Below are 17,893 nucleotides of genomic sequence, written 5' to 3' on the forward strand. Positions count from 1 at the left end.
CGACGGGAAGGCACCACGCTCTAGTGCTCAGAAAAGCACGTGGGGATGAGAAGCCGAAGCGTTTCATTTCCACTCCGAAATGGATTTGTTACATGACCTTTGGCAAGCAAATTATTCTCTGTGCCACAAGTTTCCTGCAGAATGGGGCCAGTAACATTCCCCATTCCTTTCATTGGAGGACTCCATGGTTTAACTCATTCATGCTCCTAATGGACTTTGGGAATTTCAGAGTATTACTTAAATGACTGATGCATAGAGCCATAACCAACAGCTTTCCCCTCGCACCCCATGGCAAGACGTTATCAAGAGCTGGAGATGGGGAAAGGAGAGTAGGGAGAGGGAAGGAATGCTAAGTGCTGGCACACTCTCTAAATCATCACTCAAGGCTGATGCCTTATTTGGCCCGCCCTAGTTATGCTACTGTTGATATGTGCTCAAAAATGCTCAGATTCAGCATCACTGGGAGCTCTGCCCCTAACCCCAGTCCCTTTGGGATAGCAGATAATTAAAAAATAAGTTTGCAAGACCTGGAATCTGGCACTTAAAATATTTAGTTCACCCAAAAAGGCTTCCCCAGGCCGGCTGTCTATCCCATGTGTGTGACATTGCATGCAACTAGACCTTGGGGCTAAGTACAAGCATTCAAGAAGCCCAAGGCAGAATCGAGCCAATCTACATGGGTTTCTCTAAGCTGCATAGATTGAGTTGGGACTAAATGGAACGTGTTTGCCCTTTGGTGGGGGGAAGCAAGAAAATGTCTGCATTGGCCAAGGCCAAAAGGCATGGGGTGGGGAAAGGGGGTGCTTCCGCATGGCTCCCAGCATGACACAGATTGCCCAGGGCAGCCAAGTTAGGCCATCCCTGATGTCAGGCACATGGCCCCACCCTCTGCTATCACCGCAGATTGTCCCCCTTCCAGAGCGGGTCACTAAAGCACACCTAGCAGCAGCACAGGGAGAGAGAGCTCCACAGGCAGAAGGACTGGTTCCCTCGGAGCAACGTCAGGGGAACAGGGGCTTTGGCTGTCAGACCACAGCTCCTCTGCCCAGTTACAGCTCCCAGCTCAGCCAGCCCAAAGCAGGTCAGGGGCAGGGAGGAGTGAATAGGAAGGCTTCCTGACTCAGCTAGCCAGCAGGGTCACTCACCCCAGTCCCACCATGTGCCACCCTGCCCCATTCCTCCCACAGCTCCAGGACTGCAAGGGAAACCTCCATGTTTGCTCTGCACCCACTCCCCCAAGTGCCGAGAGGTGGCACCTGGTGCAGGATCCGGGGTGAGGCTAGGGCGAGCAAAATCCACTTGCCAGGTGAACCAGGCAGCAGGGAGGAAAGCCCCTGGCATGCTGCCCCCTCCAGCTGTGCAGACCCCAGCTCTGGGGGAAGCTGAGGCTAGGGCAGGAGGGCTCCTCTTTCCCTTTCTTCCCTCTCCCCCCCCAAGTTACACAAACCAGCTAATAGGAGCAGACAGGACACAGGGCTGGGGAGCAGAGGCTTTGCTGCCTCAGCTCTATAACAGCCCAGGGGCAAAGCTGGCCCAGTGCTCAACTACAGCAGAAAAGCACAGACCAAGCCCACCTGCCCTGCAAGGGAGGGATTAGCTAGGGAGCCACAAGGGCTCCAGGGATGCTGGGGGACTATGATCTAAGTTAAGTCAGGAGGGGATCTGGTGCAGAAGTTTGACAGACTGGTTTAACCTAAACTAATTAAATCTGATAATACATCCATCCAGGTCTACCTTAGACTAGGTTCTACCATTTTTAAACCAGCCTATGCACATTGAACCTCTGTTCTGTTACAGGCTTAGACTACTGACTGATCACTCATACCAGTTTATGCGTAATGTCTGTCCCTTGCTCGGAAGTATCATAGTGGAGAATGTTCAGAGTAGCAGAAAAAACAGGCCAAAAACAGGTAAAGAAGATAACTTGAGAGCCATCAGTGTGCCAGCTCCCCCTTATAGATCTGGTTACGCAAGAACATGTCACATCAAACTCATTTAAAAATAAACAAAAATCAAGGCAGATAGTCTTAAAAACTGCAAATATACATAAATCTACACGAAAAATACATTCTAAAGCATGTGCATTGTACATAAAGAGCAAAATACATATTAAGTGTATCTTTAATATGAATTGCTATTCCGACTCCAACTATGTGCCATTTACAACATATGTTGCCAAGTTAATCCATTTCCCACTAAGAATTAACACAATGAATTGCAAGATGTGTCCAGTAGCACACAGTGCATTTGTTTTGCATGATACTGCTGACTAATTCTGGCCTTTGAACTAGCCCATCCTGCCCCAGAAGGATCATCCATACTAACAATGTGCAGCCAGCATGAGGAGCATGACTAAGAAGAAATAGTTTCCAGACAGCAGCCCTTAGTGTGAGCTAATCCATAGCTGAAGCTTGGCTTCTTGATGCTCCGAGTAGTATGTATAAACCAGAATAGCCTTCAGGCTTTTGAAGCCCAGTGCAGGAAGATCTCATAAACACACACAGTGCCTCCTTGCAAGCCAAAGGGAAGATTAATACCATCTTTTCATCTCAGACCATATTTATGCTGTCGTCTTCTTGCCTGTAGTCAAGGAAGCAACCACATATTTTCAGTTTTAAATACAACTGCACCAAATATTTAAATGCAAGAGGTTGAAGTTATATTCAAACATATGAACTTGCAAAGCTATCATTTATGCAGGACAATATATGTTAAAGCATCCTATTAATATGTCTGCACATGCTGCAATGCATACATAGAAGCTTGCATTTTCTTTCAGGATTTATTTTCCTTTTAAAAAAAAAAAAAATGTGGCCAATATAACCTGGCTTATAAACCAAGGGTCTCAGTGAACAGTGTCTCATAGTACAAAAAGGAATAAAGCCAAGTACTGTTTTGGGAAACAAAACTTCAAATAAATGTCTCTGAATTCCAGTTTCATTTACTGAAATGGCTTTCCTTGTGATGGCTGAAGCAGATGATTATTAATGACCTGCATTTAAAATATACTTGCAAATAGAGAGTACATAGTAGAAAAATGCAGATACCTTCCTGGCCTTCCAGATGCATCTTCAGTATGATTTGTTTTGTGCTTTGGTTATTAAAGTAATAACTCCAGTGTCAAAACAGATTGCAGGAGCATGGGACAATTTGTTACTGGCACACGTTATCATAATCTTCTCTCACTGAGTGTTTTTCCGTTTCCTTTTCTGGCTTAGTTTAGATGAGTCATCTCCTAGATGACACAGAAAGCTTTGGGGCTGACCACCTGCAATCACTCACAAATGCATTAGGCTCATTTGCGCCTACATCTTAAACCCCTTACACTGGGCTAGAGCTGATCAAGACCAAAAATTGTGGGGCCAAAAAAAGGTGTTTGGCAAGAATATTGGGTGAAATGCTTCAACAACAAGCTTCTAAATGAAACAAAACATAACATCTTAATAGTGATTTAAAATGTGTTGAATTTCAGGTTTGGGAAAACTGAAGATTTTGAAGACTGCAGCAATGTTGCTATCATTCTTCTCCTTTTCTCTTCTCTCTTTAGCACTGAAGTCAACAGAATGAACCATGTCCAAGGTTTGCTTTCTTCCCCTCCAACTTACCCTTTTTCCTTTGACATTTTTTACCTCTTTTAATGCCAGAGCTTATCAAACATCTCTATCTGTGGAAAAAGAAATAACAAGAGTTTGCATCTTTGCAGGAACTTTTCCAAAGATAAAGAAACTTTGAAAACTTACAGGTTGAGTGAAGGGGAAAAAGAGAATAAAACACATCCCCTAAACACCTTTTTCTATAGTCAGAGATTCCCAACCTAGAAACTGGTGAGGCTTCATCAGATGTAGGCTGCTGCCTATGAAAGGTCACATCTCTCTGAACCAATTAGGCTCTATGGGTGTGGATATCAGCTGACTCAGGTTAACCAGCTTCCTTTGAGCCAGCTACACCTAAGTCAGGTTCTGCCATGGGCAGGGCAGCTGGAGGTAAGTAAAGTGAGGGGGAGGCGGGAGCTGGCAAGCCTCTGGAAGGGGCTCATAGGTGCAATGGAGGGCAGTGGGTCTGCAGGGTGGGGCTAGTTGGTCTACAGGGGTCTGCCTGGTCAGGGGAGAGGCTGTAGCTGGGGCTGTGGTGAGTGGCTGGGCTTTCCCAGTCCAAAGGTTCTGCTGAAAAGCACTCAGATATTCATTAGGCCAGGTTAACCCATTTCAGATCAAGTTAACCCAGGCCAGTCTAAACTTAGTGCACCTGCTCTGCCATCTGCCTGACTTCAAACTAACACCGCTAGTCAGCTTTCAACCTAGAGACTGCAGCACGCATGAGTGGAGCTGAGAGCTCCATGGAGTTCTTAGTTCTCCTCACCCAGCGATTACCCCATGTGCCTGCAGTTAATAGATGGCAGGGACATATCAAGCCTCAGCGGCACCATGACAGTTGTCCCTGTGTTTATAATTACCCTAAAGTAAGTGACAGCTAAACCAAAATAATCTGTTGAAGTAGGCTCTTGCTCTGATTCAGTTAATCTATAAGGTGCATCTCTACTGTGGCTCAGAATAATTTAGCCCAGTTTCATTCTGGGAAAAAAAAATTGCCCTTGTTTTGGGCATGGGGTAATTTTGGGACAGATTTAATGAGCTCAGATAGGACCCTGGACCTAGCCACTCACAACTGAGCAATCAGGGTATCAATCCCCTGAGGTTGCAGGAAAACAAACCCCACATGCTCCTGCTTTTAAAAGCAAGCTCCAGACATCAGCAAGGGGTCTGGCCAAAGACTAACACTTGTTCTTGGCCCCTCTGCTGTTCCTTGACCTTGCTAACCTTGAACTCTGATTCTTACTTCTGGACTTCACCCATTTAACCAGGTAGCCTTCCCCAAATGCCCATGCCCCCATTCTTAACACAGATAACACACAATGCATAAGTGCCCATCTCCAAAATTATAACTGCAAAAGTTTAAGACTGTGAAGTGATATATGAATCTCTTTACTGTAATATGTATTTGTGATATTACTGTAATATGCATTTGTGAGCTGAAAACAAATAGGATTCCAGGTGGTGTATGCTATTATCTTTTTGACTGATGTTCAATAAAAATGAAAAGAGGCTTTGACAGGAATTTGAACAATAGCATGATAAATGTTACAAATACTGGAATATTCAGCTTTACTAATTGTTCTTTAATATAATAGAAAAATCTAATGCGTTAAAAAGCAATCTCTTTCTCTCCCCAGCCCTACAACCATACCTTCTATGCCCCTAATTCCCAAAGTGCTGCATCCTTGGAATCAGATACTGTTCCTCCAGTGTAACAATATGTTATCTGGTTCACTTATTTACATGGCATGGGAAGGCTGCCTAATTTGAAGATTTTGATAAATAGGGGCAATAAAGATTCACCAGCTGCTTGACATTTTTCTTTTGGTGTTGCTGGCATTTGTGATGGTTGGCCTGGGACTGGGCCAAGTGTTCTTAGCTAATAGTTCCAAGTATCTTGCCAGGAATACCTCAGTGAGCAAGTCTGTATGATTTGCTACTCATCCCTTCCTTTTAAATCTTCCCATCCCACTTAATCTACTAGAGAAATAAGAGTAAATACATATTTCATAGACATTAGGGCTGGAAGGGACCTCGAAAGATTGAGTTCAGCCCCCTGCCACTGGGGCAGGAAGTCAACTGGGGTCATAGGATCCCAGCAAGATAAACATTCAAATTTCTTTTGAAGGCATTCAGAGTAGGTGCTTAAACCACCTCCAATGGCAGGCTATTCCAGACTCGGACAGTAAAGAAAATTTTCCTTATATCCAGCCTGAAACGGTCTTGCAGGAGTTTATGACCATTCAACCTTGTAATCCCTTGGGGTGCTCTGGTGAACAAACATTCCCCCAGATCCTGGTGAACACCCCTGATAAACTATGTCCTAAAGCAACTGGAATTTTTCTGTTACCAGTAAATCTCTCCAGCCTTTCAAATCTTATCACCTTGCGTGTACCTAGAACAAATGCATATGCATGTGGGCACATAATAGGATGTCTTTACATGTGCTCTGGGGGCAGGGGTGCTTTAATTAGAGCAGCTCTCAGGGCTTCTCTAATTAAAGTGCCTACAGCATCTCATGTATTTAGCATTCTGAAGTTTAAAATGGTGGTGGGGGAGGTTTAACTAAACCTTGTTCGATGATCTTTAGTTAATGTGCCCCCACCACCATTTTGAAGCACAGGGACTCTGAATACATGAGGTGCAAAGGCTGCTGGAGTGCACCAATTAACACGCTCCAACAGATGTGATTAATCAAGTCTGCTCCAATGCGCTGTAACTACAGTGCATCGGAGCAGCCTCCCTGCACATCTACAGGCACCCATAAGTTACACAAGCGTGTATTTTAAGTGCTTACTTTGTGACTCAGACCCATGGAGTTAGTGGAAGTTGTACCCATGTATCTGATGGCAGAACCTGACCCACAGGGGATGGGACCAAAACCGAGGTTAAGCTTAAGGACTGATGAAACCAAAACGGCAATGAGCAAAACTTTGGGGGGCGGAGAAGGGGAAATCAGTCGCATCCTCTATTTTCAACACTGCTGCAGAAACAGACCATTGAAATGAAAGGGCATTTGGTCTCTATCACTGCTACCCCTTCATTGTAAAATGGAAGCTAATTATATATGACTTTGCCCAAGGGTCACAATGTATCTTTCAGCTTCCCTCTTATTCCAAAGAGAAGTGTCCAATGTCCAGTGCACTTCCAATTGGTTTTCACATTAGTGTGCAGGAGGGCACCCAAAGATCCACCCACTTGTGGAAGCTCCCCTCATTTTCCTCCTACCTGGGGTTATCACAATCTGGCCTGTTTCCTCCTGTGTAAAATGGAGGAAGTTCCACATCAGAGATGTTGTGAGATCAGTGCAATCGTGTCTGCAAAGTACTTTTAAGGTCCTGGCATGGAAGGTATGAGGTCATATACAGTTAATAGTATTATGTAGTATTCATTATCCTTTCTGAACTCTGGGTTTTAACATCATACTAGTTCCTCTTGCACATCCCTTCAGAAATGAGCCCCGTTTACTAGATTCTCTGCTCTCCTTTCTGTTGCTGTGCTACGCTTAATATTTTTCTCTCTTGTGGCTGGTGACTAGCCTCTCAGAACGTGTGAATGAAATCAAGACATTAAGAGGTTGCCTCTTCCTACTGCTTGTTTCCTTACTTGCTGAAGTCATTACACTCTCCCTGTGGCACACAAACTAAATGGAGTATGACACAGGGAGGATACACTGTTCTTGTTTGTGACCATCCAGGAACTTGCCTGCAAAATTACCCTGGCAAACTCATAATTCATGTTCTTCGGGGCCCTGTCCACACAGGCTGGCTTTATCTCCTTACCAAATTTGCTTCTCAAATGTTTCTGAACCAATCTGTGTGTGTCTCTAACTGATGAATCAATCCCACATCCCTCTGAATCCTAATTCTCACATCTAATCCAGTGAAAGCCCCAAGATCATTTTTTAGTGAGGGAAATAGCCAGGACATCAGAAGGCTGGTCCTCAGCCCTTAACAAGTGTAGAAGGGACATAAACTAATTCCATAACGTGATTATTCTTTTGTGCTATAATAAAGGATTCAGCCTGGAAGCTCAGAATGAATTCACCTTTTGAGCCTACATTATGTTAGATAGAAGAGTGAGGAAAGTATAGGTCCCCTACCGAATGGGAAGGGAAGTCTTTCTGATGTCTCCTGCAAGCACAAACTACAAGATTAGTTCTGACCCCTGGCATACCATCAAAATGGCAAACAAGTCTCATAACAATATGAATTCCAGCCCCAGTGGTCTGGGTCTTTGAGGAATGAAAGCTAACACTGCCGATACTACCACCAGAACTGTTAAGGAACATTTGTGTGAAAGTGCAGGATTAAGGGGCTAATGTTTGACTGCAGGAAGCTGCATCTTAATTGTACATGGCTGAAAAGTCTTGGCAGCATTGGTCAGACATACCCATCTGCCCATTCCCTTAATTCTACTGCAGCCTCCTTTCTTACTTTTCATTTTTAGTTACATTGCTCCTACATAAAAACTGCACATCTGCTATGACCTGTGCTTGGTTGGCTCTACTGCATGTGGCCCAATCTCACTAATCTGGAAAGCACAATAAAGGGCAATGACAAATGATGTTTTGGATAGAAGTACCTCATTCCATAATTGACTGCTCTGACCAACACTTCTAATACCCAAATAAGGTCTGATGGTTATGGATTCCTCTTCACCTCCCCACACCCACTGCCTTTGGACCACCCCTCCAAAGGCCCCTTAAGGGCCAGTAAGTCTTGCTAAATTACTAACTAAACAATACTAGGAAATCAGTGTGACATGAGATCATGCATAAATCCTGTCCATAGTGAGCCACAGATGCAACGTATTTTGTCACCAAAGGAAAGCCCAGAAATGGACAAACTGTACTGGAGTCCTCTAACTTTTTATGAATTACACCAAACTGGATTTATGAATCCTGACTGTCCAAGAAGTTCCTTAGTTGGCAAAGGACACAAGCTACTGGAATCCATCTTTCTGAAGTACAGAGAGCATCACCAGCCATACCATCATCTATGCCAAAAATATAGACTACAAAGAAGAAAATATTAAGCAAAAGACAATGCAAAACGAGAGATTGCTGAGGGCATATTATCCACAGAGGCTGATGACTAAAAATGTGAACTACTGGCTTCTAGTCGCGCCAAATATTGGAATTCTATTTGTTTTGTTTATAGAAGTTGTTCTCCTCCGCAGATGATTACAGTGTTTCCTGAGTAAATATTGTCTGGAAATCTCTCACAGTGAGTTTGCAGTTAACTAGTGGGAGGATGTGATGTTTAGGCTCTATCTCAAGCAGTCCTTAGTCACCGGTTCTTGGCTTGCATAATAGAATTTCGACACCATAAGAAATGGAGAAATTTCCAGTGTTTGGAAATAGCTTAATGCTTTTGCCAAAACAAGCATAAAAATGACAAATGGCTTTGTAGAGATGTCCAGCCAAAGAAAGCAATAATATAAACCTTATTTTCTTGCCAAGAAAGTGGTTACCTAAAAAATAGCGGGAAAGTATATTTCAATTTTAAAAAATATATTTATGTAACACGGGCTGAGCCCAAGCTTTGGCATTTAAATTGGATTCCAAAAGTGTTCTGTTACTGTAGCAATACTAGTTCATTACAGCACACACACAGCAAACCTAACCCCTACTGCAAAGGTCAGTGCTGTGGGGATTAGCAGTGTGGTCTTGCAGCTCTTTTTAACATTTAGTCCAGGCTACAATACAAGACAAGAGCCAGTGTATTGGTATTACACAGGACATTACACACAGGACTCAGTCTGTTTGGGGCAGTTTCAGTAGAGTCTTCTTTATAGCTACTGCAAACAGGATTTCTCTACTGCAAGGATCACTACATGGCCACATATATATTCAACCACAAAGAGAATTGCAACAGAGTAAGTGGAGAAAACAAGTCTTCAACCAATCTACAAAACCCACTTCAATCCTTGAGTTACATACAGTAATGTAACTCTGGTTAGATGATGAATTCCTGAGTGTAACCAGGTTGGGGGGTAGGGGGGTCTTCTCAGGGCTGATTTCGCCTTTGGCCTGCCTGCCTGTCTGTTTCTGGGCCAACCACCCGCCTTCTCTCCTGCCATGCCTTGATTTTAATTAACAGTTGTTAATTAAGCGGGAAGCTACCCATTTCTTGCTCCGATGCCACAGGGTGCTATCTGCAGCTCCGTTCCTCCCCTACACCGCAGCCCAAGCCTCGCAGATGGTATTTATAAATTTCTCTTTATGCTGGGGTCTCGGCCACTGTGGGCTTACCCCTTCTCTCTGTAGCTAGGCCTGTCAGTCAAAACCCACTAATCAAGGCTTGACTCCAAGGCTCTAGCTCTCAAAGACTCACTTGGGCTCCAGCACCCTCTCTGGCACTAAGGTCTGTTCACCCCTGAACCCTGCACCCTCTCCGGTGCTGGGGCCCACTCACCTTCAAATACCACACCCTCTCTGGTGCTGGGGTCCCCACACTGCAGTGAGCCCCCCAATGAAGCCTCCTCCTCCCCAAATAACCTCAGCCCAATCCTCCAGGTATTAACATCCAACACAAAACAAAGGCTTCCATGGCCATAAAATGGAAAAAGGATAATAAAGAAATAAGATAGGGAACATGCCTGCTTACTTTAGATGATCATGCTTCTGGCTCACAGAGTGGCATATTCTCCAACAGAGACTACAGCTACAACACCACAGTCATTGGGCGTCCCTCTCTCAGCTGTTCCTCTAGCCTTCTCCACTGGACATTTGTAGGATCCTGGTCTTCCTCTTCCTGTCACCTGACTGGCTGGCAGGGCTTGAGCCTTAACCCCTACTTGACCAGCCGGCCATAACTGGAAGGTTCTGAATTTAAAGGGACCACCTTGTCCCTTAGTAACAGGGCTAGGGTTCCCTGTTACACTGAGCAATGGATCTTTGTTGCTTGCAAGCTAAATACAATACAACCTCATTATAACAAATCTTATTTTTAACCATCCCAAGAGTAGGAACAGACTTGTTCATTATTATGATGCAGAAAACTGGCTAACCCTATTACATCAAACAACTTCATTAATTTCAATGAGGTTGTAATGTATAAAATCAATAACCAAGTTAGGCTCTGAGGTTTATGTTTGTACTCCAGACTGAGAAGCCTGATTTTCAAGAATGCTGAAAATTATTGCATCCTCATCAACTACTGCAACCTCTCACTTTATGAACTCCTTGACATACACCCCTCTCCTCCTAACTCCAGTGAAAATCCTCCTGTTAAGAGCATACTTCAATCACATCTGTCCCACTGAGTCCTTCATCTGCTTCCCTCAACAGCACCGCATCAAATACAATTCTTGGGACTCAGTTTTTATGGCCTTTGTAACTGAGGCTGCCACAATGTGCCCACTCTTACACTTTACTTCATCATTCTCTTACCCTTCAGTTTTGCAAATGCAATCACCAATTTATCTATTTATTACATAATACTTTGACTTTAATGCCAGACTTTCTGTTACACATGAGCCATCTTCCCCAAATAAATCCAAAAAGCCACTGTCCTGCTCTTTCACAGGAGCCTCATTTTTCCCATGACATCTATGGAAAGCAGTTCCATAGATAACTAGTGAGGATATATGGTATTTCACCTGTTTAGTTGGCAAATGAAAATAGATGTTCTTATTGCTGTTTCCAAGAATCTGTAGGTTGATACAGAAGTTATACTTATTGCATGGTAACCGCGCAGGAAGTGCTCTACAGCTATAACTGAACAGATGATCAGTGCACATAGACTACTGTAAAAATGGCAGATCCTACTCTACGATAACCCTGGATGGATTTGGTATCACACTTCAGTGCTCTAGGTTAGAGCGCAATAATGAACATCTGTACCACATCCCATCATGACACATGGTAGGTTGTGTTCTGCCAACATCCCATGGAGCATTGCAGCAACCCCCCACCTTGCGGTGCAGTGGTTTAGCTTAGGCCAGATTTTGTCTCATCTACCCAAGCACTGGGCCAGCCCCACCCCCAGGCCATCACTGACAAGAGTCAGTGAAGTCCCTGACCCCAGGTGTGCCTGTGTCCTCCCTCCAGCTAGCATAGATCCATTCACACAAAGATGGATTATTGCTGCTTATTGCTGACTTTCTCTTACTGGATATTGTCATGGGTCCACGTGAGGAAGTGCTGAATGTGCTCTGCTGCTATTGTGCTTCAGCTCACAGTTAACCAGTCTTGAGAATCTGCACTGATTTCTGGCAATGGGCAAGTTCCCTAATGAAAGTAAAAAATGTACTTGAACATCCCCAAAATCTGCATCAGCACACCTATGCATACTAATATGTAGCATCACTGCTTTCCAACTTGTCTGGGGAAGCTGAATGCATGTGTAAAATGTAGCTTGTAAGCAGCACTTACACTGCTTGTGCTCAATACAGGCTGCAGAACCAGAAACCCATGAGTCCAGCCCATAGACATGAAGTTCCAGAAACCTTGGATGCATTCAATGGCCCATAAAGAAGCATAGAGTGTTTCTCTGTTCTCATGTCTTAAAGCCATTTTTAATAATCCTGGTCACTCTAATAATGGTTTGGAACCATGTGCACATGGTAGAAAGCTAGTTTGGACAGTTTGTTACAGAGCTGGTGGTATGCTGCTGGGAGTCCCATAGATATATATGAAAGACAGCTAGCTTTTTTGTCAAGCACCCCCATTGCTGGTTTTATTAGTTACCGTTGTTCAGTTATCGCTTTTCCTGACTAGATAGTAATATCCAGTGGGCTTGCTAGCCTTAATGTAGTGTTCCCTTCCCCTCAATAAAAAAACCCCCTTTCAGACACAGTGTCTATGATGTTCCCCTTAGGAAAAACATCACATTTTTCAGTGGGAGGAGAGGAAACTCGTTCCCTGCCTTTCCCAATCTGTGGTCTGCAAAAGAAGCAGTGAATTGATTTTCCCTCCTGAACCCAGTAGATTTCCTAAAATCTGTATAGAATTTTGAAAGGCACCAGACAAACAGGGTAATTCTCCTGAAGCCTGAGTGAGTGGAAGCAGTCAGGTTGCCCCTTTTGCACATGTCCAGAAAAGATGACTTAGGATCATCAGGTACATGGTACTGTGTCAATATTCCATCATTTCCTTTTTAATTGTCTAACTAGCTGGAGACCTAGCATTGCCAACCAATCGGAGGCATCATGTATTTACAGAACAGGCAGTAGAGTATGTATCCCAAGACCCAGGACAATACACTGTTTACCAAGAAAACGTTTGATGGTTTTAAAAAGCATTGGATGTTTGCACTCTGAGCAATTACACTTCCAAGCGTATGTATTCTGAAGTGGTCTAATGGATAGTGCAGTGAACTTGTGGGGAGGGGGGAAGTTTCTCACAGACTCCTTCAGACACATGCAAGTTTTTGAAATATAGTAACACTAAAATTTGAGATTGGGGTAATTTTCCCTTGATTTCAAGTAGAGCAGGATTGGGTCTTTGTACTGTACTTTTTACACTAGTACTTGTTTCCAACTATAGACTACCCTTGTTTTGTCTCCTTGCAATGCATTAGAGAAATTGCCTGAGCTGGGTAATCATTAAGCACTTGCAAGTTTGCAAAAATTCTACAGTTTGGTGGAAGGGGGAAAGAGAAGACAGCACATTGAGGGTTGAATGAAGCTAACTAAGACTTACTGGGTAAAGCTACTGAACCCTATACACCCATATAGGAAATAAGAATAAGAACCAGTTATCTCAGCAAGATAAACATCCAAATAACATCCAAGATAAACATCCAAATTTTTCTTGAAGGCATTCAAAGTAGGTGCTTGAACCACCTTCAGCAACAATCTATTCCAAAACTTGGGGGCTCAGACAGTAAAGAAGTTCTTCCTTATGTTCATCCTGAAACAGTCGTGGAGGAGTTTGTGATCATTTGATCTGGTCATCCCTTGGGGCGCTCTGGTGAATAGACGTTTCCCCAGATCCTGGTGAGCACCCTGTATAAACATATAGGCAGCCACCAGATCACCCCTAGCCACCCTTTTTTCACCAGGTGTGGACGCTTTACCCCAAAGTTTGGTGTTGTTGGTGAACTTGGCCAGTCCACTTCTGATACCAATGTCTACATCATTAATGAAGGCGTTGAATAGTGTTGGCCCAAAGACAGAGCCTTGAGGGACCCCACTGGTCACAGCGCACCACAACAATTGACTTCCATCAACCACCACCCTCTGGGTCTGACCATGGAGCCAATTCCCCAGCCAGTGGATCATGGTGAAGCCGAGGCCACAGTTGGCCAGTTTTGCTAAGAGGTGATCATGGGATACCATATCAAAAGCTTTTTTAAAGTCAAGATATATGACATCAATCTCTTCTCTCTTGTCCAGGTGATAGGTCACCTGGTCGTAAAAGGAAATAAGATTTGTCAAGCAAGACCTACCTGCAACAAACCCGTGCTGGCTATCCCTCAGGATGCTGCCATCAGCCAGTCTGTTAAGGATGGTCTCTTTGATATTCTTTTCCAAGGCCTTCCCCAGGATAGAGGTCAGGCTGATGGGCCTGTAGTTTGCCGGATCCACTTTCCTCCCTTTCTTGAAGATTGGCACCACATTGGCCTTCTTCCAATCTTCGGGCACTTCACCAGAGCACCAGGAGTTCTCAAAGGTCCGTGCCAGGGGTTGAGCTATGATGCTTGCCAGCTCCTTGAGTACCCTGGGGTGTAAACTGTCAGGGCTGGCTGACTTGAAGATGTCCAGCCTCTCAAGGTGTTCCTTCACAAGGTCAGCATTGATGGAGGGTAAGGAATCGCCCTCAGCCAGGCATTCCCATCCTGTAATGGGCAGGGGCATCCCTTGGGACTGGTGAAAAACCAATGTAATGTACCCATTTAGCAAGTTGGCTTTTTCCTGGGCCTCAGTTGTCAGTTGTCCCATCTGGTTTAGCAGGGATCCAAAGTTACCCTTGCTTTCCCTTTAGCTCCCCACATATCTAAAAAAGTACTTTTTATTGTCCTTGATACTTGTAGGTAGTTGGAGTTCAGTTGCAGCCTTGGTTTTCCTTGTTCGCTCCCTGCAGGTCTGGACCAGTGCAGAATATGCCTCCTTGGAGGTGGATCTAATCCTCCATCCTTTTTAGGTCTTTCTTTTTAGATGCAGGAGGTCTGCTAGTTCTCTGCAGAGCCAAGGGGGCTGCTGTGCCTTTTTGCTGCCTTTCATCTGAGACAGAATAGAATTTGCTTGTGCATCCAGGATCACCCTCTTGAGGAGGAACCACTCATCCTGAACTCCCCTCCCCTTTGGGTTGTGATCCCTTAGGGCCTCACTGACAAGCCTCCTGAGCTTGTCAAAGTCAGCTTTCCTGAAGTCAAGGACTTCTGTATACTGACTGACTTGCCAGCTTTATGGCAGATGGTGAAGGTGATCAGCTCGTGGTCACTGTCACCCAGCTTCCCTTGGATCATTAGGCCACTGATTAGGGGGACACTATATCACTGATGATAAGGGTAGCACGCACTTTGTCAAGCTGGGGAATGGGGAGTTGCACAAGAGGTAGGCATCATCCTCACTGGCCTCATGAAAGTTGGTGGCCCAGTTGTGCCCCAAGTGATTGGAGTGTGTATGTGTGTGAGAGAGATACATGGGTTCTGTGAGTGTGTATGCCTGTGGGGCATGCATACATGCACACACACAGAACTCAGGCATCTGGGACACCCCCCCCCCCCCCGTGTCTGGGGCATGCACATCCCCCCCCCCCCCCACAGACACACTCCAGAGGTACAGGGTGTGCTGAGTGGACATGTGGATGGCAGGTAGCCATGAAGGCACATACCATGGTGAGCTGCTGCTGCATCAGGTCCAGATGGGTGGCCATGATGTCCCTGCCAACCAATCAGGGCAACTCCACCAGCCATGCAAGCAGGTTCTGAGCCCCCCCACCCACAAGGGGTAACATGTATTCTGCTTTCTCCTGACCTAAATGGGGGAACTTAGAATACAGCTCAAAAGTTTGAGTGTTTCCACCATGGGCTTCTTGAACACCTGTATGTAGCTTCTCTTCCCAGTTTCTTCCAATACTTTTTTACAAATACTTGTTGGGACTTGTTAATGCTTTCATTTTCACTCTGCTTTTAAAAAAAAACCACCCACCTCTAACAAATGAGGGCCAGAGGCACAACTGTAATGGAAAAATATAATAAATAATAGTTACATTAAAGACATTTCATAGACATTAGGGCTGGAAGGGACCTTGGAAGATCATTGATTTTTTTTGGTGCAAAGGAAGATGTGGACAGAGAAATTTGATACAGATTGAGGTTCAGGGGTCATTATCATATCAGAGATGTGTAGGCTAATATCATTTCTCATTGTATTCTAATTAACAAGAAGAGAATAGTAATATGAAAAGCCATTAGAGAAAATAAGTAGAAAAGAATAAACCTTAAGAACATTAAGCATGTTTTTAGGCTTCTCAGGTGAGGCCCACTATCTTAAAAAGATTGTATTTTGATTCTGAGGCTCTGAAGCAGCCATTGTTTCCTGGTTCTTTCTGAATAGTGCAGAACCAATTCCTCTCTATGAATACATCAGATGTAAACTGCAGGGATGGAGAAGAGCTATTTAGGGAACATGGGACTGGAAGAACCTTCCTAGATCATTGAGCCCAGTCTTCTTCCTCAGGCAACCACTTCACATTACCTCTTTCATAAACTGAGAGCTCCATCTTAGAAGTGGTTATGTTTTTGACCCCAATGAAGCATTATCCCAAGAACAACCAGTCAGATTCAACCTTAAGAAGAATTCCAACAGGCACATATTCCTCCTTAAAGATGGAATAGGGGAAGGCAAATGGAATTAAAATGGTAAGATCTAGATATTTCTTGCTGAATATCATGAAGATTGTTTATCAAATCCAGAGTCAAGTCCTTATCCTGGTTATGTAGTTCTTTTATACAACTCTTTATTTTTACTATAAACTCTTTGATCTTTACACAGCTTCTTTCCTTTTCATTGTGTTAAGAGCTGTTGCTTTGCTCTGAAGGTCAACACTGTTAGCTTAACACTGCTTGTGCTTCTAAAGTTTTCAATGTTTTTCAAACCTCCTTTTGCTTAACTTGCTCACGACCAGATGCGAACATTTTAAGAACAAATAAGCATGGGAAAAGAAGGTAAATTTCCTTTTGGTAACATTAATCACAATCCAGTTTAAAAAGGCCAGATATTTCACCGGAACTTTAACAGACATATACAGTAATAGGAAAGGGGCACTTCAGATGTAATCAGGAAAGGTAGAGTAGCCCAGAAATTGCTGCTGTTAGTGTAATTTGTCTTGTACCCACAAATAGCTCTCCTGACTGTAATGCAACTATTCATAGCAATACAGGCAGTCATCAGACCTACAACGCAACTGCTTCCTGAAAATGGTGTCATAAGTCAGAACACCGTAAGTCGGAACCAATTTTCCCATAAGAACAATGTTATAAAAGGGGCATTGATTCCTTTACAATGCTCGACACAGCTGCCTCCAACTGGTACATCCCTTGTGGTGGGGGAGGGAGGAGGGAAGGGGCATGGGGGGTGCAGATCAATGCCCCCCACAGTGAGGGAGGGATTGGGGCTGGGGCAAAAGCTGCCCAGCCAGGCGGGGGGGGGGGTGCATACCACCGGTGTGGGAGTGGCTCATTCGCCCGCTCTCACTACTGGGAGGGCATGGGGGGGTATCCCTGGATCAGTGTGGAGTGGGCAGGGCCAGGGCTGCACTGGGCTGTGCTCCGGGTGGGGGGTGGAAGGTGCTGGGAATGGGGACTATACCCTCCTGCCATTAGCCCAGCTGGGGTGTGGCAGAGCCACTGTGCTGCCTCCGGACATTGCCGCACAGCAGTGAGAGTCGCTCCAGCCTCCTTGCACCTCACAGACAAGCAGCAGCTTTGTCCCATGCCCCCCCCGCCCAGCTCTGGTTGGGCAAGTGGCAGCAGTGCATGGGGGGGAGGGGGACATGTGCCTCTGGATTGGGGCAGAGTGGGCAGGGCCCAGGCTGCATCGCACTGTGCTTCAGGCAGGGGGTGGAGGCTATGGTGGGGCTGCAGTGAATTTTTAGATGGCTGCAGCACCCCTGTCCCTGCTCCACCATCCACCCTGCCCCAATCTGGGGGCACATGCCTCCCTTATGCCCTGCCACCACTCACCCAACTGGGGCGGGGGGGGGCATGAGACAAAGCCGCTGCTCATCCAGGAGGTGCGGGGAGGCCAGGGTGGCTCCCGCTGCTGCATGCCGCTTGTCCAGAGGCAGCGCAGCTAGGCAAGCAGCAGGAGGGCATAGGCCTGGCTCCCAGTGCCTTCTGCCACCC

General features: G+C 45.0%; 1 long non-coding RNA gene across 2 annotated transcripts; it reads right to left on the reverse strand.

Annotated features, from left to right (window-relative positions):
- Nucleotides 1–1,911: 1,911 nt before the first annotated feature.
- Nucleotides 1,912–10,323, reverse strand: LOC102560879 (uncharacterized). Of its 2 annotated transcripts, none has more exons than XR_002088393.2 (3): nt 10,205–10,323; nt 3,606–3,664; nt 1,912–2,580 (listed from the first exon to the last, which is right to left on the reverse strand). It is a non-coding gene; the product is annotated as an uncharacterized LOC102560879 (long non-coding RNA). The 2 variants fall into 2 exon arrangements; XR_009460274.1 differs by lacking the exon at nt 10,205–10,323 and adding an exon at nt 3,788–5,304.
- Between the last annotated feature and the right edge of the window lie 7,570 nt (nt 10,324–17,893).

Source organism: Alligator mississippiensis, chromosome 2, assembly GCF_030867095.1.
Source record: "Alligator mississippiensis isolate rAllMis1 chromosome 2, rAllMis1, whole genome shotgun sequence".
NCBI lineage: Eukaryota > Metazoa > Chordata > Crocodylia > Alligatoridae > Alligator > Alligator mississippiensis.